The sequence below is a fragment of the Botryllus schlosseri genome, chromosome 7, assembly GCF_051294905.1.
Source record: "Botryllus schlosseri isolate E-star chromosome 7, Bs_hap1, whole genome shotgun sequence".
NCBI lineage: Eukaryota > Metazoa > Chordata > Ascidiacea > Stolidobranchia > Styelidae > Botryllus > Botryllus schlosseri.
The window spans coordinates 17,485,686-17,512,894 of NC_137242.1; the positions used below are offsets into that span (position 1 = coordinate 17,485,686).

Consider the following 27,209-nt stretch of genomic DNA (forward strand, 5'->3'; position numbering starts at 1 on the left):
GAGGTTCACACCATCCCTACTAATTACTGATTGGCCGCGCGCGTTTATAATCATCATTCTTGCCTGTCGTCCGTGTTCCAGAATTGTCGCACCGTGTTACTGCTCTGTGCTCAGTCCAGCGACGAATGCCAAGTGCGCGGCAATCAATGACCTATACTTTCGCAATCATCTCAGCGGGAGATCGCGTCGCGTTACACTGTGCGATGCGATATGTGTGCACTGAATAATCTCGCTAATTGGCCCCGCGTAACACTGATAACACGGCTTGTTGAATTGCAACTGAATATTAGCGTCACAATGGTCATTTCAAAAGGACGGGGTTTTGCGTTTCAAAAGGTGGGGGTGGCGGCACCCCCTGGCTACGCGCCTGCCGCCACCCCATGCAAAAATAAAAATCGGCGCCTATGGTCTTCCTGATTCACGCCGAGAAATGAGCTGCCGTGGAGGTGACATTCCAATTACAAATCCCAATTACAAACAACGCTTCGCCATCCACGTTTTACGTAGTGGTGAGTAGCTTTCTTGTAGCCTACTGTTGTTAAAATGTAGGAGTATAGTGCAACGTTTATATTACCGCCGAATACTTTAGGAATTGATAAGTCGATCAATATTTAGATTTTGGAATCAGTGCTATAGTTATATTAGATCAGCGGTGTCACATTCAAATTACGTCGCAGACCGGAATCAAACTTTTAAATCGTTCGCGGGCTGATTGGAGTATTTGGTTGTATTAAGGTTTAAAGTAATCTAGGCCATAACCTAGGCTATAGATCCATCCAAGAAACAAAATGACAAAGTCTGGAACACATGAAGATGCCATCTTGGCGAGACTGAAGAAGATGGACAGTAAACTGGAAGATACGTTCAGTGAAGTCAAAGGTTTGACACAGCTGAATATAACACTGCAAAAGCAATATGAAATATTGCAATCTGAGCTTGATAAGACCAACCTAGAGGTTAGGAAACTAAAGGAAGAGAACAAGGAACTCCCGAAAGAGATAGAAACTTGCAAGACTGGAATGGAATTCATGAATGCAGAATTTGAGAGCAACAAAGAAAATCTAAAACTAGCCTAGCAAGAAACCATGCTCAAGGAACACGACAAATTTGAATCAACTATGAGTATCCTGAACAAAAAAATATCTGGCCTAGTACGCACCAATGACAACCTGGAGCAGCAATCTCGAAATAACAACCTGGAATTTCATGGTGTTCCCTACTCCAAAAAAGAAGATCTGCCGGAGACCATCATGAAAATAGCTAACGCCTTGGAAGCTGACATCACTGCGCCACAGATTGTGCACTGCTATAGAGTGCGCTTCAAAAATCCAGACAAAACAGGACCCGTTGTAGCTAAATTCTCTTCGGACCAACCAAAAAAAGAATTCCTCAAAGTGAGAAAGGGCAAAAAGGATATCAAGGACTTCGGTGTTGAAGGAATGGAACAACTCTTCCTAAACGAAAATTTAACAAATTAGAGAAGAGATGTCTTCTTTGAAGCGCGAGCTGCGAAAAAAGAAAAATGCTTCAAATACCTCTGGACTGCAAATGGGAATATCTACATGAAAAGAATGATGGCGCACCCAGAATCCACATTGAGTCAAAGGATGACCTCAATAAACTCAAATAGAAGCTGCTATACATACAAGCTGCTATACATAAATCGCGGTTGGAAACTTTTGGTCTAGTTGATCCAGCTACCTATTGAAACGTTGTACCCACACAGCCCATTGAGAAAACGTTGTCGCTACCTGACCATATACACGAACATGGATGGACTACGCGTAACTGTCCATAGATTCCTCTGGCCTCACACCGTGGTTTTACGACACAGACAAGACGCAGTGGTGGAAATATTGAAAATGAAAAACGATACCTTGGTGACGTTTGATTTGGATTTTACACCTGATGAACCATACACTCGATTGGTACATTGGGAGCACAACTCTATCGTCAAAGTTGAGGGAAAAGAAATGTACAGATTTGTTGGTGTTGTGGATATTCAGCGAAAATCGGGATGCATGATAGTACATGGTTCGCATATTTGACTGAGAATATATCGGTATGCATAATGCACTGTCCATTGTATCATGTCGTGTGTCATCTATGCCCACATTGAATGTACAGAGTCGTCGCATGATGATACTTGAGAACATGAATTTGTTTTCCATGATGTTTGTACACCGACACATTGTATGTACACCTCGTTTACGCGAATACTTGTGAACAATCGTGACGTACTTGGTGTGATGGTGTATGCATTGGTATTTTCCATGGAGACAAAACACGGGCTGTAACATGTTTACTTGAATATTGGTCGTTGGTTCATGAGTGAATATCCGGATCCGGTCAACACACTTTCTCAGATTAGTGATTCGGTTTCAGCTGACTGGAGCGACATGTATTGACCAGTAAAGACACAATATAGTAAACAGACCCGAGGAAACTCGCAAATAACCCGGAGTTGTTAGGGCGATGGAGAACATAAATTCATCCGCTTTCCGAACGCCATTATCCGTGTACCAAAGTCGAGGAGGTGTTTTATTCAGACATTTTGACTCTGGAAAATCCAAAGCACGAACCCGAACATTACGTACATATCGAAACCTATTGTCAAATTTCCAAAACATACATATCGATGTACAACAGCACATTGTTATTGCATGCGAGTAACCAATGATTTTGATGGGATGCATCAGAGCGAATGAATATTTGATTACACAAATGAATGGAGTCGTTGTTGGTGCATATTTTGTCACCGTCTCTTGTAACAATATACAAAAATATCAAATTGTCCGGTGTGGTTGTCAGTTTTCAAAACGAAAATGGTATTATTACCTAGGGAAAAGATAGATTTCCAAGTGAAAACGGTATTGGTACTCAGGTAAATGACAGTTTTCCAAGCGAAAAGGATTTGTTACCCAGGGAGAAAATATATTTCCAAACGAAAATGATTAGTTACTCTAGGTAAAAGTATTTTTCCAAGTGAAAATGGTTTGTTAGTATGGGTAAACGCCAGATCTCCAAAGGAAAATGATATTTTTACTCAGGTAAACGGTGGATCGTCAAATGAAAATGGTTTGTTGCTCTGGGAAAAAGGTTTGTTACCCGGGGAAAAAATATCTTTCCAAGTGAAAAAGGTTTGTTACCCAGGGAAAAGATAGATTTCCAAGTGAAAACGGTATTGGTACTCAGGTAAACGACAGATTTCCAAGTGAAAATGTATTGTTACAATGGGTAAACGCCAGATCTCCAAAGGAAAATGATATTTTTACTCAGGTAAACGACGACCCGCCGAGTGAAATGGTTTGTTGCTCAGGGAAAAAATATATTTCCAAGTAAAAATGGTCTGTTGCTCAAGGAAAAAATATATTTCCAAGTAAAAATGATCCGTTGCTCAAGGAAAAAATATATTTCCAAGCGAAAAAAGGTTTGTTACCCGGGGGGGGGGGGGAATAATATATTTGCAAGTGAAAAAGGTTTGTTACCCAGGGAAAATAGATTTCCAAAGGAAAGGGGGTTTGTTACTCTTGGAAACGATAGACCCCCAAGTGAAAATGTTTTGTTACTCTGATTAAACGATAAATCTCCAAAGAATAATGGTGTTTTTACTCAGGTAACGACTGACCTCCAGGTGAAAATGGTAATTTTACTTGGGTAGGTATCGTATGTTTAGTGTCGTTGGTGTTGTTAAACGTAGCTGTCGAGTTGTACAATATACTTGTCGTGAGTCTACAATTACAAAGGGAGAGAATGAAATTGCTATTATGAGTGCCAGAAGGTTGTTGTATGTAGATTTGACAGTAACCCTATCATTCGCATATGACAAACACAATCATGGCCATTAACTAACTTGCTCGGTCTAGATCAATGCAAAAGAGATGATTCGTTTTTTTTGAAACCGTAGCGAAGACCGCATGTAAATCTGTGCGATAGACTTCTATCTCATTACATTCAGTTGTGTCGTGTCCATTTTAATACGGGCCCCACGTGTATGACATGCACACACTAACACCGTAAACAGAAGTCGAAGATTTTGATTAATAAAAATATTTCTTGACTACATCGGAATGTCTATGTTGTAGAAAGTAAATACTTTTATGAAGTTGTGTGTTTAATGAAAGCGATTGGTTACAAGTATGTGTTGGGGAAAGAAAATTTATTTTTCTGTTTGTGAGGAAATGAAAATAGATTCGTGGTTTTAATTGAATTGTGCCTGTGTTGTTTTAATGTACGTTTCAACAGGTAGACTTGACACTGAACAACAATTCGACCCACAAAACATATTCGTTGTATGATTTGTCACTGGTGTGTAAAGGGTTAGGAATATTTTGAATGATAATATCTACTAGCTGTTTTGTTGTGAGGGTGATTATGTGATGACTCAGCACTTTTCGTTAGCAAAAGTAGATTGTTTCGTGTGTATGATTTAGGGACCGCGACTAGAAAACATATGTACTCTTTTGTTGGAGTAGCTGATTTATTGTTATGGCATTGATAGAACCATCCGGAAGTGAGTATGCTTTTCTTTCACGAAAGTTTACGTGGGTCCATTGTAATAAATTTGTGTTAACTAACTAAATTCGGATGGATACCGCAATTGTGCTAGACTTACACATGGTATTCGCATACTGTACACATACAAACTTTTGTGTAAACAACTCTGATGTTTCTGTTAGTACTAGTTCTGTGTTGAACTATTTGATTATTAAGATACATGAACACCCATTCAGACAATAAAGGTCTTGTGATATCCAAACAGTTTATAGAGTCTAACCAACCATTCTTTAGTTTCGTAATGCGAGAATATCGAGTAAAGTTAATTACTTAGTGTGATGTTAATATCCTTCGTACTTTTGTAAGAGTTGTGGAGTAACATACCAAGTAACTAGTTGACACAAACAAAATATTGAATGACTGCTAACGCATTGAGTTCATAATCCAAGAGGGTGAAATTTGTTTACTGTTAAACTAACATAACTCGTATCCAGCAAAACAGATACAATCCGGCGATGTGATGTTGGTCAATATCATTTTGTAAAGATTGAGTAAATCCTCTTCCGTCAGGTGGGTGTGATTCAAGTCGGTCGCATGTTACACATAACCATCATTCGTATTGTGTGATATTGTGAAGATGATACCGCAACAACACAACAAGTAATATTTTGTATCGGGTGTTTGCGCGAAGTGTGCGATATTTTGGATATCTGTGTTCGACTGAAACTAGGGTTGTCCTTGGGTCTTGTGTTGGGTAAATCAGAACTATGCCTAGAATTCAAGCACGTCCGAGTAACGTCTTTTAGTGACAGAGTATTGTGATGAGATTTACTTTAGTGAATGACAACAGAGAAATTTTCGATCGCATTGTCGGTGTATGTGTCACACAAATAATTCTAGTACACCTAACTATAGGACACATTCGCCAAACATCGTACAAATTGTTTCTTTGTTATGGTAACGACTTTCAGCGGCTTGGGCTCATGTCGGGAATTATTATTTTAGGGTTCAAAAACAATCAATACTACAAACGACCAACAATACAAAACACGTTTAGCAAATTACAGTGTAGCAAGTGCTTTTTTGATATTACGAGTGTTGTGCACTAGACATTTCTAGCTGAATTGAATGCGTCTAGCAAACATATTCCAATTTACTTTTGAAATGATCAAAGTCTTGCAACCTCGCGATATTTTACATTTAGCACGTTCTATAGAAAATGTGAACGGAGTTGACTATTAATCGTGTACTTGGGATAATGCTTTGATATCAAAGATATATTTTCACACTGTGTAATGTTTCGATTCTCTGTTGTGAATACCACCAGTAACGACGTTGATGTTAAATCCTCACCCGTGGTTATTGTAAGCGAATCCTAAACATCGCAACAATCGGTATGGAAATCGAATGCATGCGTACTTTTAGATAGGCGACACTTACAAGTTTATTACATCCGCGAAATACTCTGAAACGTCGATTCGTGATTGTGTTAGCTATATTCGTCTTCCATATCTGTGGACACAAAGATATCTTGACTTTGGTTACAACTCATTCGTAACTAATTGTTGCGTGCAATCTAATAAAGCGCAAGTCGAAGACGAAGGATTTGATTTCAATGAACTTAAAAGTCCATTTGTTTTGCTGTTGGGTTTAATACAATTTGTACGACTATAACGAATCCGATTCCAAAAGTGCTATGTTACATTTAACAAAAAGTTTGATGACTTGTATTCTGATATTGATAGATGTCAAAAGTAATATGACTAGTTTATAAAATCCCGATCATGTTCTTTGTCATGTCTGTGTTCAACAAATATGTGATCAAGTCTTACCATTCGATATTAACTTTCGCAGTCGGTGTAATTTGTTGAAGTAACAATACCGACGAGTTCAATAATATTCTCCATCGATGTATTCGAATAATCTGTCAGCTACAAGTGGATTAAAAACTTGATGTCGTTTTGTGGTTAACTCAAGTCAGTGGTCGCGTTTGTGTAGATTTCAGGAATGATCATGACGTGTTTGCAGGGTAAATTAGTTTATGTGGTTGTAACTATGACCGTAAAGAGTTGCTGACATTCCAATAAGACGAGTTGGTGGTAGATGCCTAAAACCGAACTTGATATGTTTGTTGGTTGTAGTAGTGATTACTTGCGTAGTCTTGTCTACTTTTCGTAAGGATACTTTTTGTTTTGGTTGGGTAAGTTACAAACGGATTGACTTGACAAGGTTTTTTGTATTTTACTCTTTTGTGTATGGGAAGATGTTGAAATGTTGAGACGTAATACTATTTCCGTTCACTCGATTGCAACAAAAAATAACCTGATAGTTTGTTCAAGGTTTCGACAAATAGATTGAAATATTCCGATTCTACTCATCGCGTCACAAGTCGATCGCGGTATGCACAAGTGGTTGTCAAGTTAGAAATATTTACAACAGGTGTTATTTCATTGATTGATTCTATTGTGTGTAGTAACACATTAAAATATCGCGATAGTATTTACTGAAACTGATAAACGGAAAACTCAGTCGTGAATAGAGTTGTAAGTTTCAAGGATTGTTTCAAAGTATGATCTTGAAATGTGACTGGATCAAAGTTGGTAGTCATGTTTGTCAATATATTTCAATTCAGACTATGTCAAAGTCCAAATATTTCATTTTGGATTATCTGGATTTATCTTTAGTACATCCCACGAATGGATTCCGACGCCGCGCTATAACATTTTTGATGATAAGGACTCGAGGATTTTCATGATAGAGTTGACGAGTGATAAGATGCGTGTTTTTGTTAAGAGTTTGATTTCATGTTGATAAAGACAATAACTGTATAATGCACATACTTGTGATTCTTGATTCTTGTAGAGTTATAGTTGTGAAAACAGCGGCGCGGGTGTGCGAATAATTCAATGTGGCTGAAAGTCGGCGTCAGTATTATTCGGGTTATGGTCGAATCAAAAGATCACGAAAAGATTTCTCGAAATAATTAGAATTGTACCGAATTAACACATTCAGATACGAATCAACTTGAGCTGTGTAGTAAGTTTCATTTCGAGTTGGCAAATTGATACATTGATTGAATATTCTCATAATTCTTATCGCGCAACTAAAGTCAGCCACTGTTCGAAGTGTCAAAACATATAGCGACCACCAGAAAGTGTCAAATTGTTGGTTTACGAATCACCGTCTGCGCCGGCTCTGTGACAAACTTATTGCGGAAATATTACCTTGTGAGCGATCGGTATGTCTTTAACACCAAGTCACTAAAAATGGTTATGTTCGAGACATTATCTTGTTAGCGATCGCGGGATTTGCAATCTATTTTACACTTTTTGAAGTGTTAATTTACGAGCGCGGTTATTTGTTGCTCGCTTTTCGTGTCGCTGCTGAATACTGAATACTGCTGAACGTAATAGCACCGACTGGATTAGTGGAATAATCGATACGATAGTGCGCGCTCCGAATTTCCAAAACGGACGTATTTAGTGGGTCACACAGATCCAAAATACAACCGCCAACATCTGGTTTTCAAAATCGCACAATGCACTGCGGATTAGTGAATTTCCTGTTTAGTGATGCCTATACCCGAAAGTATGATATGCGAGAGATGTCTATACCTAAAAGTGCGACATGCCACCACGAGTTTTCCATGCGATGTGCGAGAGATGCCTATACCTGAAAGTGCGACATGCGAGCGCACCCATAAGAACCAATGGTGAATCAGTAGAGACCCTGTAAGAATACATGACAGGCGAATCACCGCCACCACCTATAGCAAAAAGTACGAATCACGACCCCGAGTTTTCAATACGAGTTACCGCCACAGCCTATACCCAAAAGTACGAATCACGACCGCACCCATAAGAACACATGGCACCTCACCAGAGATCCCATAAGAACCAATGGCACATCACCAGAGATCCCATAAGAACCAATGGCACATCACCAGAGATCCCGTAAGAAACAATGGCACATCACGAGCGATAGGGGGTCTGAAAGGGTACCATCACCAACACGAGTTTTCATGGCACATCACCGACGCAGCCTATACCCGAAAGGGTACCATCACCAGAGATCCCATAAGAACACATGGCACATCACGAGCGGAAGGGGGGGTCAAAAGGGTACCATCACCAACACGAGTTTCCAGGCACATCACCAGCGCGCCCATAAGCCACAATGGCGAATCACGAGCGATCTATATAACTACTACTTGATCACCTCTTATCGTTACAATAACACTGTTGCCCTACCTCGCCCAGACATTGCTTCATTGATCATTTGCTACCATCGTTTAATTTTTCTTCTATTTTATTTTTTTAACTACTGTAACTTTTTTTACAGCCAGACTGTTTAGAGTCAAGTGTACCTGTTTGATGCTGGTGTGATCAGACTAGATGACCCTCACGGTCTTATCGATCATTCCTATCTAATACCGAATACTGTGCATGCATATTTTCTGTACCGCCACCACTGCCGTGTGTTATGTATTTTGGTTTGATGAAAAATAAAGACTCTCTCTCTCTCTCTCTCTCACCAGACATCTGATTCCAAGATGTTACGTCATGCCCTTGTTTTTCACTTAAATGCTTTATTATAGATAATATTATATTAGGCTACATTGTATCACGGGTCATGGTAGTTTTATTCTAGCACAGTGGTCGGAAACCTATGGCTCGCGAGCCATATATGGCTCTTTAAGGGTATAAGATATGGCTCTTTGCTAAATTATGATTTTTGTTCTTCATTTTCCAATATTGCAACAATTTGCAGCAAATTTTTATTGCGACCAAAATAATTATTCTCGTAGAAGTGGAAACATGTCTGTGAGAGGTCAAGACAGTGGAATATTCGGGGTTTGGGGCTAGGACCACCTATTCAAAGTCCTTAAATTTAGGTTGCCAAAGATGTAGCTTGCAAAAAATCTGTAACTCAAGTTTCGCATGCGCAAATAAGGCAACCAGCATGATAAGAATTAGTTCGAGTTTTTGCAGAGAAAATATGGCGCGCACGACGAATCCCATGTAATGAGGTCGAATTAGTGCAACCATGACGTCAAGAATTTTCAATTGTGACGTAAAAGTTGATTGACATGTATGACTCTTTGGGAGTTAAGATGGAAATTATTGGGCCAATATGGCTCTTCGAGCAAACAAGGTTCCCGACCACTGGTCTATATCATAATTGACTAATAGGGGTGTTCAAAAAAAAAAATTCAAATTTCAAATTTCCTCGTCTTAGTTGTCAAATCGTCAGGTTACCTAAATAAACGTTGCACACCAAATTTCGCCCAATTCCGATCAGTGGATGCCGAGGTCAGCCAAATTGGAAATTCGACCATTTTTCAAAAATAATGGTATTTATGGTATAATGGGAAATTTCGACACTTCGACATGACCAAAAATCGTGTTCCAGGTATGCCTGAAGAGGCCGAGGTATCTATAACTAATATCGAAGAAACATGTAAAAGAACCTTCGGATGAGCCGCCTTAGAAATGACAGATGTACGATGTACGTACAGGGTTGGTTAGAATTGATCGACTTTCGAAACATCATGGTTTTCAGTCTGTTTCCCATGCCTTATCCCATAAAACTATATTCTAGCTACTTTTTTCTGTAACTCATTCCTTGCATCTGTGTGCAATGTGCATGTTGAGCTGGAAGAATATCGGCTGAAAATGGAGGATTCACCTAAAACTTGAGTGCCGTGATTTTACCTAGCCTACTAGCGGCTGTTGGGGTTTGAGGTGATGCAAAACCTCACTGTACATATTTTTCCGAGTTCAGGACACCATTTTCATATTGCACACTGCCTTATGGAAATCCTCAAACTTACCTAAAACTTAGCATAATATGCACGATTCACCATGTAAAAGAATATGACTGTTAGCGCACCATCCAGTTGCACAGCAACAAAGCGACATTGTAACTATCTTATTATTCAATGAAACATAAGAACTTAACGGGGAAATAGATAATTAATTTGACAAAAATCCAATACCAATCAGGTGGGTGAATGGGTTGATTTTTCGAAATTTTTAAATCTTTGCCGGCGATCTTCCTCGGCTTGTAAGATGCTGGCTTGTGTTCTCTATCATCAGGTATGTACATAGCGTGGTCGGTATTTAATTTCATCATATGCGCTGCTGTATCGTTAAGTTCTTGATCACTAGTCACGAATAACCGAGCACTCATGCAACGTGGATCACTGTGCCATGCTGACACTGGAAGACTCGACCTGACGGCGTTCAACAACTATAGCATCAATGTGAATCACAATTCAGTCCCAATCTGTCCCCATTTTGTCCCCCTTCTGCCCCCCTGCGACTTCTTTGAACCATGTGGATAGTGTGCTGGGTAGCGGGTAGGCTTAGCGTGGTGGGTGATTTCGTAAACCCCACGAATGGATGGATGCGATATGGATGAGAATGCGGGAAAGGCCACTCGTAGTGATTTTCCGCATGAAAATATTTCTTGAATTGAAAAACAAAACATTTCGAGCATTCCGTGCTGTGAAATAGCGCAAGCCATTGTATACCAAGCAGACATGGGGTGATTACTTCATGAATGTAATCGATTGCGATTACGATTACTTCAGAATCACGCGATTACGATTACGATTACGATTACAGCAAAATCAGGAAGTAGTCGATTACGATTACGATTACATTGCAAAAGTAATCACGATTACTCACGATTACATTTGTTCTGCTTCTTAGGACTATAATCTTAAATGATATATTGGAAGACAATACAAGGATTGCGATGAAAAGGCTTAATGAGATATCAACTCTCTTCATACATCATGCGTCATTTGCTTATTACGTCATAATATACCAATTGCCCAACTTTATAGGGGATGATTTATCGCACCCAACGATTTGAATTATTGCCAGGTCTTTATCTGCCGCACCCTAAATTCCTTAATAGGGTGGGGAGCATGGGGGATCAAATATTTCGTAAACCAACATAAATTATAAAGTATTTTCGAGAATTTCATTAATTTTTGAAAATGTTCTTCGATCTTCGCGATTCACATGTCTCTAATACAGGGGTCACCAACGCGGACCAAATGAGTCGCCCACGGACACTGTAGCAAATATCCAAATGAGAGATTTGAAAGTTGAAGCTGGCTTCATATGAGCAGCAGTTGAACGTGGGTCGGCCGACCCAAAGGAACATACGAACGCAGTCGCTCGGGGCATTGCTCGTCTTCGCCCACGCGGCGGCTCAACGGTAATCTATAGTTAATATTCCCGAGTCTCGACGCGGAGATTGGCGCTTCGGCGCGCACTGCAGCAACGCAATCGAGCCCGGAGGAGCTGGTGTGAGTCCCGGCGAGTGAGCAGTTTTTGTTCTTGGTAAGGGGCGGAAACCCGGCCCAGTGCTCTGATTGTCTTACTCGAAGTGAAGAAATCCAACTGAGCTCGGATAAACGGCGGGAGTAGGTGGTAACCCATCGGTCGTCGCAATAATCAGTACACATTACACAAGAAGTAGCTTTTTGTTTCAAAACGGTTGCTGACCCCTGCTCCAGTAGATAGCTGGATTTGATAGTGTAGAGGAGCTACCGTGCGGACTTGTCTGATTACGCGCACGTGCGGGAGACAGCGAGGCTTTGCATTCTGAGTTGAGCTAAAAGGGCGTAGCCCACTGCTATCGGCTTATAGCTGAACTGCATACATGCACAATGCAAACCACGGATATAACGAATATTATGGATATAATACCAGGAAATAATGGGGATTACGCATCTGTAGCAGGCAGAGTGTCACTTAAAGACAGAGTTTACCAGCATACAAGGCCAAGATCTTTATTCTTGAAAGGGCCTGAAGAAATGGACAGGGATACAGTCCACGACGAGCTGAAATACAGCAAAATCACAGCAGAATACGACAAATACTTGGAAATGTTATACCAAATCAGAAAAGGTGTATGGGTCGTAACTTTCTGGAACGACGATGAAGGAAGAAACATAAGAGATATGACACACAATGAGCTGAAAAGGAATCCAGAAGCCAAGCATTTCGAAACCATAATGATAGAACTACCAAGGCTTCCGGCCACACACTTGATACTACGTGGCGTTCCGGCCGAAACAACAAAGGCAACGGTAGAAAACACAGCCAGTAGCTACGACTTCGGCAAAATAGTAAATATGACAAGGGTCTACCGAAGAAATACCAATATATACAACGGGTATACCAACCTGTGGGTTGAAGAGTTTAACAAAGAAAAGCTACCATCGTACCTGATCGTAGACGGATATACGTGCCACATAAAAACGGCAGAAGAGGCCTACGCGAAGAAATGCTACCGCTGCAAATCAACTAATCATCTAATTGGAGAATGCCCAACCCCCGCCGAGCCGTACTGCAAAACGTGCAAAGCAAAGGGCCACGATACAGCAGTCTGTACCGAACCAAATGTACGAAAAGAAGCACCGCAGCCTAACAGACAAGATCATAACCTGCGCAACACGGCTGCGGAAAGCCAGCGGGACAGGCTAGACGCAGTAAGCCGCCCAGAAATCCCAGAAGAAACAGCAGTGTTGGGATCAAGTCACCACCTTCGAGTCACGAGTCATTTCGAGTCATTGCACATTTTGACTCGAGTCAAGTCAAGTCAATCGATTTTCAAATGCGACTCGAGTCAAGTCAAGTCACTCGATTTTCAAATGTGACTCGAGTCAAGTCGAGTCAAGTCAAGTCAAGTCACGAGTCAAGTCACATTTCAAGTCAAGTTGCCTTTTCGAAGTATGAGGCATGATTACGTCATTGCAATCCGCTAGCTGAATGAAATACAGATTGAGTGGTCATTAATTCCTAACCAATGAACGAATATAGAGTTGAATATCCTCAAGAAGACGCTGTATCTCTCACATATACGTAGAACTGTTGAACCACGTATTTGCATAGCCTCAGTTTAAAGTTTCCAGCCAAAATAGAGAATAGACAAACGAATTGATAAGATGCAACGCATTACCCATTTACAAATTAATGATACAATTCGAGCCTGCGCCAATGGTTAAGAACTATATAAACTATATTCGATTTCAATATGACAAGAGGTTTGGTTAAGGTAAGAACAGAGAGCAGAAATAGACATTTCGCTATTTTATTACGTACTCGATTTACGACAACGTAAGGTCGTAAGCTGTAAGATACGATCACTTCATTTGCGGTCAATTTTTTGTGAGAGAACAATCGAGACTCAGTGAAACACACAATATTTGAATGATTATTCGCTCTCACGGGTTAGACCAGCGTTTTGCGAACAATCCGAATATATGCAAGATACAGTGGTTTTTATCCACACCGATTACTTGATGACTTGAAATTGACTCGTGAATTTTGGTCCGAGTCACGAGTCAATCCACATTTCTGATACGCCGAGTCAAGTCAAGTCAAGTCATTTTTGCAAAGTGACTCGAGTCAAGTCAAGTCATGCGAAAAAGGTGACTCGAGTCTGACTCGAGTCAAGTCATGACTCGAGTCATCCCAACACTGAGAAACAGTACAGCAAAGGAAAGAAAACAGAAATGAGGACTGGTGGAATGCAACGGCAAAGAAAAACAAAAGCCAGAAGCAATAACCACCACCAATACCAATGAGACATCGGATAGTACTAAAACCGAAAACAGCAACTAAACCAAAATTCGTGCCGGAAGCACCGATATCACCACCCAACGAAGACAAGAAAGACACCAATGAAGAAAGCAAAATAACAGACGAAGATGAACTCGATAATGACTCACTGATGTCTAGCGGAACACCGAACAGACCAAGAGCCTCAACCAGCAGCGACGAAATAAGTAAACAAACCAAAGCAAAGAAGGTAGACAGTGAATCTGAAGAGTCGACAGGCTCCGACGAGACACTGAGCTATAACATCCAATAACCATGAAAATTGTCAGTATCAACGTCAATGGGATGTCAGGAAGACTCGAGGATATTGAACAGTACATAAATGACTCGAAAATGGACTTTATGCTAGTGCAAGAAACTCACAGAGTGGATTATAACAAACTAAGCACCTGGGCAGAAAAAATGAGATATACGATCTTCGTCAACTCAAAGACCAAGAGAAGACAATACGACGGCACCGCGATACTAGCGAGATCGGACTGGCAAGGTCAAATCCTTTCAAATGTAAACATTATAGAAAATCGAGCCCAATGCCTATATACGTCCAACTAGATGAATGCCCCATAGCAATAATCAACATATACGCCCCATCCGGGCTAGGAACAGAAGCCCGTCATAAAAGAGTCAACTTCCTGACTGAACTGAGTCGACATATCAATGAAATCGATATACCCATTATTATGGCAGGAGACTTTAACGTTGTACTAGACGAAAAAGATATCAAAGATAAAAGAAACTTCAAAAACAGAACTGGGACAAATATACTAAGAAAGATCACAGAGGAAACCCATATGATCGACATATTTAGGCACAAATACCCAAAGAAGCAAATGTATACCCACGTAACCAGTTATAACTCGACAAGATTCGATAGAATATATATAACAAGATAACTGTTAGATGACGTCACCTTTGCAGGTCACGAAAATAATTTTGTCGCTGACCATATAAGCCCCACAATGGGATTAGAGATAAATCCCACTACCCGATGGCATAAAAGGAATTGGAAATGCAACAATTACCTGCTGCGTGATGAAACGTATAAAGACATCATAGCCAATCTTGTCGACACAGAAGAGGCCACGATAGAGAAATACGAGTCGCTCCAAGAGTGGTGGGACACGCTAAAAGCAAAAATAGCGAACATAAGCAAAAGGTACGAAATTGATAAAAATAGGAACTGTGACGAGAATACCAAATACCAAAAACTAAATTGTAAACTCAAAATGTTAACGAGATGCGATATTTTTGAAGGAGAAAGGAACCAGCAAAGAACTTTCTGGTCCCAATTCCAAAAGCGAAGAAAGCAAACTGAGATGAAAAAGCTACAGCTGGAAGACGGTTCAATAACAGCGGATAAACAAAAAATCGCTAAGGAGATACAATCTTTCTACCTAGACTTATGGACGAGACATAGAGAAAGCAATCAAGCCAATCAAGAAGATTACCTGGCATCCTACGAGCACGGCACAACACAGCAACAATCGAACGAACGGCAACCACCCGTACAAAGTGAAGAAATCCTGCAGACACCCAAAACAATGAAAAGGGGAAAATCACCAGGACCAGACGGTCTCACGGTAGAGTTTTATCTCACAACATGGAAGACTAACCGTACCGTACAACACTAACTCAGATAATAAATAACGCCATACTATTTGGAAAAATACCGAAAAGCTGGAATGGAGCAAAAGTCATATTAATTCACAAGGGAAAAGAGAAGCACAAACTAAAAAATTGGAGACCAATATCTCTGCTCAACATAGATTATAAAATAATGGCAAAAATCCTAAATCACAGATTAACTCAAGAAATCCAGGACTCGATCAACAAATCTCAAAAAGCCGGAATACCAGGAAGAAAAATGGAAGCAGTCCTGAACAACATCAGTGCCGCCCTACGATACCATGAAGACAAACCGATACAAGTATATATCATGACGATAGACGCCAGCAAAGCCTTTGACAAGGTAGATCAACCCCAGACTATAAACGCGATTCGCGCAATATACAAAGAACCAACAGCCACAATTGAAATCAATGGCTACGAAGCAGCGACCATTCCATATACGAGGGGCATCCGACAAGGGTGTCCCCTCAGCATGACGCTCTACGCGATTAGCGCCGACCCATTGGCTCGTAAAATAGATCAGAACGACCAAATAAGTGGCATTCGCATAGGTAATATAAGGCACAAAATAGACCAATTCGCGGACGACATCACGTTATACCTCAACAACATCGAATCGATAACAGAAGCCTTTAATGAATTCTCAAGTCTCTGTAGAATCACAGGACAAGACATTAATACCGAAAAGACCGAAATCCTAGCGCTCACCCTAGCATCACAAACTCGCCTACGAGACTCCAGGCACGCACACTATGCCAAACAGACAATCAAAATCCTGGAGATATATCATGGAGATGATGCAAGGGAATCGAACCACGACAATCTCATCAAGGATATGAAGAAACATGCGGCCTATATAAAGTCCATAAAACTATCCTGGATAGGAAAAACGCAGGCAATCAAATCATATCTAATGACCAAGATAACATATGTATATTACAATATCCAGATCACAAAGAAGCAAGGAAAAGCACTCGAACGAATCATATATGACATACTATGGTCCCCAGAAAAGATCGAATCGAAATCGAGAAACACTCTCATTAAGCCGAAAGAGCATGGTGGAATCGGATTCCCAGACGTAATCACTACAATACAAGCCAGGAATGTCAAACGCCTCCAAGAAATAGCGAACACCACCTCGCCAAACGAGATATGGCATGCAGAAGCTATCTATAATCTTGGAACCAAGGTGAGAACAATAAATAATAACCTCTACAGCAACTCCTTCCCACACATGTATACACCAACTAAGAACTGGACGGAAGAAAAGAGGATATATGAGTTACCACAGAACGACGACACACCAACCCGAGAATTGAACCAAAAAGAAATCTACGCCGCGCTAATCAAGATCAAAACGAAACATGGCGACCACGAGATCCCGAACTGGAAAGAAATATGGCTACATGAAGAACATATCAGACACCATATATCACAAACCAGCAGAGGGTAACATCATACAGAATAAATACCGAAGCCTATTTTACAGGAGCAAAAAAAGACCAGGCCGGATGGACATGGAGAAATGGGCAAGCACTCAAAAACAACTGCAAATTCTGTAGAAAAGATCAAGACACTATGCACCATATTTTTACGATATGCCCAATTTATAGAAAACTCTTTTACAGTGTCAGAGCCGATCTAGAAGAAAAGCTGAGAACCGACATAAACGTATCCACCGTCGACATCCTCCACAACACATATGTGGGCCAGCACAAGAAAATCGTAATCACAACCTTCGCAAATATGAAGATGAATGTGTGGAGATGGAAAAAGACCCTTGACATCACGAACGAATATGAAAATGACGCGAATACCAAGATCGAGCATATACGAAAAGACCTCCAGACACAAACCAGACGACAATGGGACAGAGGATAAAGAAAACGCGATAGACTGCCGAACCACCGACGCGCACGCAAACGATCTAAAAATCTACGATATCATAGATACGTAGAACGCGGATATATATATAATACGATGAAAATGATTATGTTAAAATCTTATTATTCATGCTATGTGCTAATTTGTACTACCGCCAAATCTTGTTTTTGACTATACCTACGCATTATTATCTCTCTTTCACGCAATAAATAAATGAATATAAACCCACCCTCACCACCAATTACCACCCCTCCTCCCCAACCCCCTCCCCCCCCCTCCCCCCCGAACAGGAAATCAATTAGGAGAAAGGACACCCAACCATCCAGTACCCACAAAGTCTATGATTATCAGAACCATACGGCAACATAATATGAATTGGACTCAGGCATTAATAGAGTTACAACCAACCACACAAAAGTGGGTAGACCTCGTTCAAAGCAAAAATTGGGAAAAACCCCAAAAACAGGAGAAGTCGATTGACACGCATCAATAGGTTTCGTCCCACAGTCACAACAAACCCTGAAAATTTCCAAACATATAGCTAGCGACCACAGCCACTTTTTGCTAAAGATGAACGTCATCTACCAAATAGCAAACATCCTTAAATCCAAACCAATACCACCCTAATAGCCGCTTGCCTATTTATTGATTGTCTGTTATGTACTGCACATTTACTTTATTGGAATAAACCACTAAAAAGATTTGAAATGCATACCTCCCCCCTCAAGAAAAAACATGCATAGGCTATTTTATGGGAACAGGCATTAGAATAAGATATGGTGAACATAAAAATTCTGCCTTCTACTTAATACATATACTGCAAGCTGCTGTTACGAGAAACGGCTGAGCACGGCTCGGTTATGATATATATCAGCAGCTGCTTATTTGTAATGCTTCGTTGTGGAAACTGCAATGTTTTATTCGACGAGTACAAAATTCCGAATCTTTGTCAGGTGTATGACGTACGTGCGTACATAGGCCTACTGCTCGCCAAGCAGCAACGGTAAAACTGCGTTTAACTAAGAACAACTAAACATCAATACATAAGTTACTACTTGAAATTTATAGGCAGAATGGTGATCAATATCCTGCTGCGAGGTAGGGGCGTCTGTAGTGTATTGATAACCCGATATACACCACGGGGTGTTCTTACCATCACACTACAATGTCAATCGCATGTCTGTTTACTATGTGTGGATACTTCTTACGCAATGACGAGCGGAGCTAATACTTCTGACGTAACAATGAGTAGTGGCGTTTGAAAATCAGACGTTTGTGCTATCGTTAACGTGGTATATTATCTCATTCTTGTTCACGAATATTCAGTTTGTGTCATAGTCCTTGTACAAACAAAAAGTAATCGTTCTTTCACAAAGAAATCGATTAGATATGGGAAGTAGTCGATTACGATTACGATTACTTCGGGTTTTTTCCGAATGTAATCGATTGCGATTACGATTACTTCAAAATGATGTCGCTTCAAAATGCTGGGCAACAACACCATAAGTCGCTGCTTTAGCAACAATTGAAACTTATATTAATCTCATGTCGTGATCTCATGTCGTGATCTCACATCAGCAATTCTGCATCATGGACATCTTTTCTTCATGACACCTAAACCTACTCGTTACCAAAGGCGTGCACGAATATTGTCATGAGCTCATAGATTAGTCAACACTACAGTGCACTTCTGCTATATGGTTTAGATTAGTCATACATGCCGGTTGGGTAACCATTACGTGCTTGAAAACTTCACTTGTGGTAGCACGGCACCTTGCCCTTATTAATTATTTCGAGTGAGCCACGATCGCGGAATTTTACACACTCCAGTCTTGGCTAATATTGCCATTGCCAGAGTCGAGTCAGGGATATTGTAATGTTGCATCAATACTGTCACGAATATTCCATATTTTCAAATGATCGCCGAAGAAGTCACCCTTATTTCGATTTCCGTCCATTCGAATGCGTGTTATTCCGATTTCGTCTCCGCAGCTCTGGAGATGAACCAACCACTCAATCAAATGCAGACGGAACCGAAGCACCGACGAATGTTACAAGTACAGTCAATAATAACGAAACATCTTTTACGGATGACCTCACTGCAACCAGCGCAACATCGCCGTTAACTGGGACTACAGACAATCTCAACGCGGAAGCCACGTCCAAGCTTATTACGACAGAAGAACCGGAATCGTCGGGTCAGACTACACTTGCGGCCACGAACACAGACGTGAGTACGGCTACTGCCACCCACAGTATTACGACAGAAGAACCTGAATCGTCGGGTCAGACTACACTCGCAGCCACGAACACACCGGATAGTTCCACCAACAACATTACGACAGAACAGCCTTAGTCGTCAAGCCAGAAAACGACAGTGCACAAGTTACCTACATGGACCCAACTTAAAGCGACAAGCCACGACAGCAGCACATTTTAGCCAGCTCCCATGTCATTCAACGATACTATTGGTTTGAAACATTTACTCTCAACTACTACTAAGGGAAACTCTACACCCTACCCGATTTTTGACTCAGAAGATCAAATATCCATGACATATTCCAGATATTGATGAATTACCCAACCCCATATATTACAGAAGCATGCATCTTGATTTGTCCATTTTCAAATATTTTGACCCCCACCGTTCTTTTGATGCGTCTTTGTACCAGTTAAGTTATGATGGTAAATCGAATATATTCAATACAATGACAGTGTGATACCATTTCCTCATTTGACTGTTGATGAAATAACTCAATTCCGTCTGGATATATACAGTTATTCTGATAACACCACTCATAACATTTACAACAGTGGAATTCTATTGATGTACTCTGACGTTAATTCGCTGAATATGAATGATTTACTCGAACCGTCAATCACCCAATACCCAGGTAGCCGATTAAATATGTCCATTAAATTTTTGATCGGTGATTCAATTTCAATAAATGGCTTGAACTTTAACTATCTCACCATTGGCCAAATAAATAACGACACTGCTTTGTTTTCTGACTTTGCCACATAATCTAGGAGAGTGCCTGCAATTGATTCCAAATCCGAAATGGCACCAAACTCCTATTTCCAATGATCGATATGTAGGGACCAACGCATATTATAGATTTTATTACTAGTACTCATCCTGTGAAATGCCTGTATCCAACGATGTATTTCGCTTTGTTTTCACATAACACTGCTGTATTTATTGTTTAGTTTATTGATATCAATGTAAAAATGTCAAGTATATGATCTTTCCTTCATATGTACCGATGTAGCGGAGTAAATTATATGCATTTGCGAAAAATGCTTTTGTTATTGGTTGTTAAATGTTGGTTGGTAATGTTGGTAAGAACACAAGAACGAAAGATGGTTACGATTTTTTGCATTTTAATAGTACATCCTAAGCTATGTTCATCAGTGACGTGCAGTCAGGCGAGGCAAGTGAGGCAGTGCCTGCATGACCTGTCGCTAGTTTGAGTAAAGGAAAATTGACATCGCTGGCCAACCAATTTCCAACACTAAAAATGCCAAATACCTTGGTGTTTTACTGGATTCGGACATGTCCTGGAAGAGTCACATACAATCACTCAAACCACGACTATCGAAGGTATGTCGTCTATTTCGCCGCCTTAGCTACATTCTGCCAGTTAGCGTGCTGTTGATACTCTTCAACTCTCTATTCCTATCAAAGTTACAATACGGAATTCTTTCTTGGGGTGCTGCCTGCAAGAATACAATTGATCCACTGCAAAAACTTCAACATCGGATCATCCGTATCATTGCCAAAGCCCCACGGGGGCCTGGATGTGCAACTGATAAATCGCTTCTCAAAAGATTTGGTGTTCTAAACTTAGAAGATATGAGGAAGCTAGAAATTGCCAAGTTTATGTATCAGTTCCATTGCGGTCAATGTCCCTCAAATTTCAAGGACTACTTCACCTCGTAGACAAAAGCGCACAAGTACAGCACACGCGCGTCAACGAAGAACAACTATCACATGATCAGGACTGAATACAAGAAAACGCATTGCTCTATCAAGTATGCCGGACCCCAATTGTGGAACAGCATCTCGCCGGCTATCCGACAGTCGTCGAGCATGTCCGCATTCAAGTCGAAATACAAGCAATTTCTTCTAAATCAATACTAGCCAGTCTTCAGGATTACCGGACCACGACCTAACATCGACCTCGCCCTCCGCCACATGCCACCCCATTTTGTCGCTTGCGTCTTATATTCTCTGCATTACTTTTCATTCAGTGTGCACTTACGTCGCCTAGGCTAAGGTGGGTGTCTGATCTTAATGGCTACTCCAAGTTGTTTCGACACCTTCCTATCTTTTCATTGTATCGCAGTCTTGTGATGTTCTGAAACGATGAAAATATTAATAAAGCTGATTGACTGACCAGGGACGGCACAACTGTTTGCAGGCATTTCCAATATTCGATAGCTGTAAATAAGCACCAATACAGATCTGCAAAACATATAGATATAAAGTCAAATGCTACAACCGATCGGCAAAGACAACATAAACTTTCTCAATGCCAACTTTGTCAAGGTTTTGTGACTTGCGCGACTTTGCTTCATGCTCACTATCATCCGACCGTAAATGATTGACAGGCCACGCAGTTACCGTTCTATCCCATTCAGTTTTCCATGCTTCAAACACTACTATAGCAGACAACATTATTTACAACAGTCTAACTAATGTCTCAAGCATTATAAAATTATCATTTTCAACAAACCTGACTGACGATACAGATCCCAGAACCAAGTATCCGACCAGCAACAGCGACAGCGTCGACCGCACCGCACTGCCGACGCTACCCAAAGAAAGCAAACCAGCTCATGCTCTCCGCCGAATAGGCAGAGCATGACCGATAGCAGACCTGAATAGGGGGCGCAGGAGGGCTGCTACAATACCTAGTTAAAGACAGTTTGTGGAAAATAATCCGTGCTATCAGTATAAGTATCAGTTTATTACTATTTTCATCATTTCAAAACACCACAAAACTGCGATACAATGAAAAGTTAGGAAAGTGTCGAAACGACTTGGCGAGTAGCTAGCGTGTCGTGAGTGTTTTAACGGGGAAAATGCAATCCAAAAGTACGCCAAATTAATTTTACAAGAATTAAAATAAACCACTGCATTCATGGGAACATCGTAGGGGGGTATTTCGCCATGAGCGCAACGAAAAACGTTGTGATTTGACAGATTTTGTCGAATATTAGTTGTTCTACTATATAATCATATGTCTATACTACACCATCTACTGCGCGGCCATTTTTCTTCAGCGTCCTCCATACCACCCCCGAGCCCAGTGTCCCCCATTTTGCCCCTGAGCGTATCCGCCCCCTCAAAATCCAAATCGCCCCTGGGGGTGGGAGGGGGCGCTGGAGACAAGGTTTCGAATCACAAACCTATTATCAGATCCACGGATTTTACTTCCAGTGGCCGAATTTGTTATTCTCGCCAGCAGAGAATTGTAACTAATGTCGTGACTCTTAGACCTGGTGTATACGGCCATAGTAACCGATCACCACGAAGTGCTGTTACGTCCCTGGCTATTACTATAACGTATCGGCGAACCAGCAGCAATTGTTCTTTGTTGACGCTGTTGCAGAATTAATTGTAATCCCTACTTACGTTCCTTACCTACGTTTGTTCTTTATACGCTCATTTAGTTCTGTTACTGTCTCTGTACTGCCTGTCAACTATCTTCATTCGGTTATACGTTGCTTTTTAACGTGTCAGCTATCTTCATTCGTTTGCATGTTGCTGTTTTACGTGTCAGCTATCTTCATTCGTTTGCGAGTTGCTGTTGCTGTTCTACGCGTCAGCTATATCATCATCAGTTGAATCCGACTTGGACGTCTTATTGAACTCGTGGAATACCTGTATGAATTACTACCTTCAATTAGTGTACGTGCATGGATAACCCATGATATGGGCTTCTGTGCCCTTAACTGGCAGAATAGGATTCCGACTGCCGACTTTTTAATAGATTGTCAAGTCCAATAATTGCAGCATGTTTTATGTAAATTAAACGATTCGACTGGTGTGGCATTCACGTTTCTGAGACTTGGAATAAACTTTGTCGCGAGACGCGACCAAAATCTATACACTTCGAGATCTGTGTTGAATCGCGACTCACGCGCTGGAGGACCACCGTCTATTGCAGGGGCGGGAAACTTCTCCAGTCGGCAGGCCGTATATGGGAAAATTAAGTATCCTACTCGGCGGGCCAGATTGCTGAATCGATACATTGTTCACCCATTTATCCACATATACAAGGAATAAACCGTATTTGATTAATCAAATGAACGCATTTAATGAATCACTTCAAAGCCATTTCTCGCCGATTATGACGAAGACAATGTGGCGCCGCCATGTCTGCTTCTCTGACCAATCAACACACGTGCAATCCTTAATTAAGATTTCAGGACGTTTGATAAGCCCGGTACACAAATTACCAAGATATCAATTCATTAGGGTTGAGTAGGTTAGGGTTACCATATTTCTGCGACCCAAATTCCGAACATTCTTTAGCGCCCACTAGTGGATTTCAAACTGAACTTTGACGTCACACTAGCAAAGCTTTGCTCATAGACCAGAGGTGGTCACCATCCGGTTCCGAAGTATGTGGCTGTCTGTTGTGTAACCGGGACCGAGACCACGATTTTTCAGCCCTTTTCCTCCCAAATAAACAATGATTTTGAGCCCATAACCACAGGGTAATCGATGCAACTTTTGGCGGGAGGGGCTTGCTATATGAATCTGGTTTCTATGCGCATCTGGTCGTTAAATTTTCTGAATGACTTCTGTCAATAATATTGGTTGCTCCATATATTACTATATAGTTAATACTCCCCGCCCACATAATCAGAGTTAGCGGTAGATGTAGGATGGTAAGTTCGAAAAGACAGGGAGCGTAATTGTACATCGTTAAGTCATGTTCATTTCAGCCTTATGCCGATGCGCACCACGGAGCTTTATAAACACCTCACATCCAGTGGTTTCCAACCTTTTATGGTCGTGACTCCATCTCCAATTTGCTAAATGTTCCGTGGCCCAGATAAACATTTGAAAGAAGTCAGCACCTTTGTCCAGACTTTCTCACGGGCTATTTCGGAAGCTGATTACGTTTTACATATTCGCGAACTCCAGAATAAAGGGAAACGACCCCCGCGTTTGGAACCACAATCTTTGAATAAAGCATTTTAATAGCTTCAACGATCTCTAGGAATATACCGTTCTCCTATAATTGCGATTACAAGTAGGCTTATTCCAGTAAATGAATGTTGGTATTATTTATATTATATTGCAGTTTTTGCGAGGGGGTAGTCCTCATATAAATCAATAAATGCATAGTAAATCGCGCCCAGCGCGAAGAAAAATATCATGCATCAGCCTAGATATTCCCAAAAATAGTGTTTTTATGTTGATTGACGAGTAATTATGAGCATACGTCAAGTCTTCAAAATTCCGGACATTTGACATATTTTAGAAATTCCTCCCAGACGCTAGTTTGATCAGTGAAATTCCGGACATGACCGGGAAATTCCAGACGTATCGCAACCCTAGAGTAGGTGGCGAGATAGCGGAGTGGTATAATCCACAGCTACGATACCAATGAGTTGTGGGTTCGAGTCCGACCCAGGTCGACTCCAGACTTTCTGCCTAATAGTTGGAGGTTTATCTAGGCTCCTCCTCGCCATCTCATCCGCATAAACGGTTTCTTACAAAAGCCTATACGTATGCCGTGCTACAAGTCGGCAGTTACGGAATCAATATCGGCCTGGTGTAAATGACCATTGTAATCGACAAACACCGTGATTACCACAAACAGCATTAAGGTTGAGTGCATCGTACATGCCGACAATGCAAGTCTTCTCGCTTCGACGAACTTGAGCGTAAGCCCCACTCTCGCGCACGATACGCACACACGTATATAATAACTAGGGCGGTTTTTTTTTGACATGTCAAAATTTGTCAAAATTTTGTCAAAATTGTAGCGTTAGGTCAAAATTTGTCAAAATTGTTCATGAAGTCTGCATTTCGTTTGTATCGTAGATTTTCCACTGTCGGTGAACTTATCATTTGATATTTTACAGCTTGTAGCCTACTTTATAGGCCTACCGTTGTAAACGGCTATTTTTCAGCTCATTGTGAATCATAAACGGTGAAATAAAACAAATACGTAGACATGGTGTGATGGCTAACGTACCGCAATATCCTAATTGAAGAAAAGAATTCTTGGGCATTGCATCATTCTTATATTAAGAAGCGCATGATGAAAAATTGTGATGTAGACAACATTGTCAGAATGAAGCAGCACGGTGTCTCACCAGCAGTGTACGCACAACTTCAGCGTTGTTAGCCAACAACTGCTGCTGTTAATGAACGTCCTTGGCAAGCTTCTTAGCAAAGACATGACCTCATGGCCGTAACAGCACTTCGTCAGCTCCCCCCCAAAAAACGTTGGGGTTGCCCCCCCCCCCCCCTTCGCTGCCCGCTCTTTGCCGCTACTTGTCATCTACATTGCTTGTCCCTTTATTGTGAGACAGCTTATCTCGCCTAGACGCGCCAAGCGCGAAAAATTTCAATAATTCATGATTGAATCGGTCAATATCATCGGGAATTGCATATATATTGCCATAAATTCTTATCCTCTCTCTGCTCACGTAATCAAATTCACCGGTAGTGAGGCGCGTTTGTAAAAGTATGACCCCTCAATAATAATTAAACATCTTCGGGCGTATACCCGTTGACAGGAACGAAACAGCACTTCGTCAGGCCCCCCCTAACAACTCGGGTCTTGGCCTCCTATAGGGTGATAAACCGACCCCCCCCCCCCATCACGTTGTTCGCTTTTGCCACGAAATTAGCTGTATTGTTCAGTGAGCCAGCGCCAAGCGCGCAAATTTTCGATAATTCATGGTAAAATCGGTCAATAAGATCGGGAATTGCCTATATATTGCTATCAATTTCTTGTCCTCCCTGCTCACCTTATCAGATTTACCGGTAGAGCTGAGTGAGGTGTCTTAGAAACTGTACATTGTAAACGAAAATGGTGTGTTTTCGCAATTCACACCCTGGCGTAGGGTGTGTTTTGAGTCATCAGCTCATCACACCTCTAGGGCGGGGAAGCGAGTGGCGCAGTTGGTTAAACACTGCAGCCACGACCCAATGGTTGGTGGTTCGAGCCTCGGCTCTGCCATGATTCTATGTGTCGGAGGTTTATCTGGGCTCCTCATCGCCGATCCCGCTGTAATACAGCGCATTGAAAAGCTCAGACGAAGAGAGAGCCGAACTCTTGAAAGATGGCAGCTAAAGAGCAAAAAGCAGAGCAAAAAGCAAAGAGACATCTGACGTTTATGAATTTCATGTACTGGGTGCAAATGACTATAATAGCGATAAGCGCCGATGATGTAATAAAACAAACAAAACAAACACCTCTAGGGTACTAAATTTTCCATTTACACCTACGCTAGTGGGTGTGAATGAGCCAAATACACCCCTATACACCCATACCATAAAATACACACCTCAAGCAT

General features: G+C 41.1%; 1 protein-coding gene across 3 annotated transcripts in view; it reads left to right on the top strand.

Moving 5' to 3' along the window:
• The first annotated feature begins 711 nt into the window (after window positions 1-711).
• Window positions 712-27,209, top strand: part of LOC145442933 (uncharacterized) — a 356,044-nt gene continuing 329,546 nt past the window's right edge. For all 3 annotated transcript variants that reach the window (XM_080320983.1, XM_080320984.1, XM_080320985.1), the window contains exon 1: window positions 712-735. The gene's annotated coding sequence lies outside the window, so the exon portion shown is untranslated. The remainder of the gene's footprint in view (window positions 736-27,209) is intronic.